This window comes from Aplysia californica, unplaced genomic scaffold (genome assembly GCF_000002075.1).
Source record: "Aplysia californica isolate F4 #8 unplaced genomic scaffold, AplCal3.0 scaffold00676, whole genome shotgun sequence".
In the NCBI taxonomy this organism is placed as follows: Eukaryota; Metazoa; Mollusca; class Gastropoda; order Aplysiida; family Aplysiidae; genus Aplysia; species Aplysia californica.
In genome coordinates, this window is record NW_004797946.1 from 11,134 (window position 1) to 12,320 (window position 1,187).

Below are 1,187 nucleotides of genomic sequence, written 5' to 3' on the forward strand. Positions count from 1 at the left end.
TTGTTGTTGTTGTTGTTGTTGTTGTTGTTGTTGTTGTTGTTGTTGTTGTTTTAGTTGTTGGGTTATTTATACACAAATGTGGAACGGGATGCGAGTAGAAAAAACCCGGCATGCTTTGTAACTGTAATTGCTATTGTAGTTGTTTTATGCCCCAATCGATACTATTTAGATCATATAGGAGGTTGGATGCTTGGACCCTGCTTGCCAGGGCCTATCCGGGTTGAAAGTGAAAGTCGATATAGGAAAAAAACCTCCCTTTGCTGGCAGGGAACTGAGTGAAACTTCAGCGCGTGCCGGCCAAGAGCTTAACCGCTACACTACATGCGCCGGTTAAAAACAACATATACGCGACATGTTGTAGAAAAACAAAATAGTATGCCTTGCTGATACTGAAACTCAAATCCCATACAGAGATCTAAATTTCAAAGCTAATTCCCATTTTGAATTAAATAATTCCAGTCTCTGCGTTCTGCTTCAAAAGAGTTACGTCGTTTGCACCATTAGTTGATTCTTTGAAGTATTACGCTGCCTTTGTCTAAAAATGATAAAGATTCAGAAATGAGAACCGACAATTTGTGACGCTTAAAAAAACTTAAGAGTAACAAATGCCACATTACTCCTAGATGCAAGAATGATCTAACAATTATCATACATCTAAGAACAGGTTACCAAAACCAAAACAATTAACATGTTCCCGCTAAAACTCTTTTTATGCTTGTGCAATAGTGTGTATTACTTGTGTCCTATTGTACTGGCTCAGGGAAGCATGCCAGTTAGTCACAGGCCCAGTTTGTCATAGGCCCAGTTTGTCACAGGCCTCGACTGTGCCCTGAATGCATGATGGAAGTTATCACTGACACTCTCATAAAGAGTAAATGAATGATTGATTGATTGTATGAATTGAATTTTTTGTCCAATTGTTTTTAACGAAAGAATATTTATTGTTGAAAATTTACAGAGTAATTTAAATTTGGTTTGATTTGCATACAAAAAGGAAGAAACATCGAACAACACAAGCTGAGTTGACATTTATTTTAGAGGGACTATCTCTACACCGCCATTTGAAGGTGGAGAATAAAAAAACTTAAGTTACAAATACAGTGTTACAAGTTCTGTAATTAGGATTGTCATCAATACTTATACTTAAATGAAAATGTGACAAACTGGGCCTATGACAAATTGGGCAG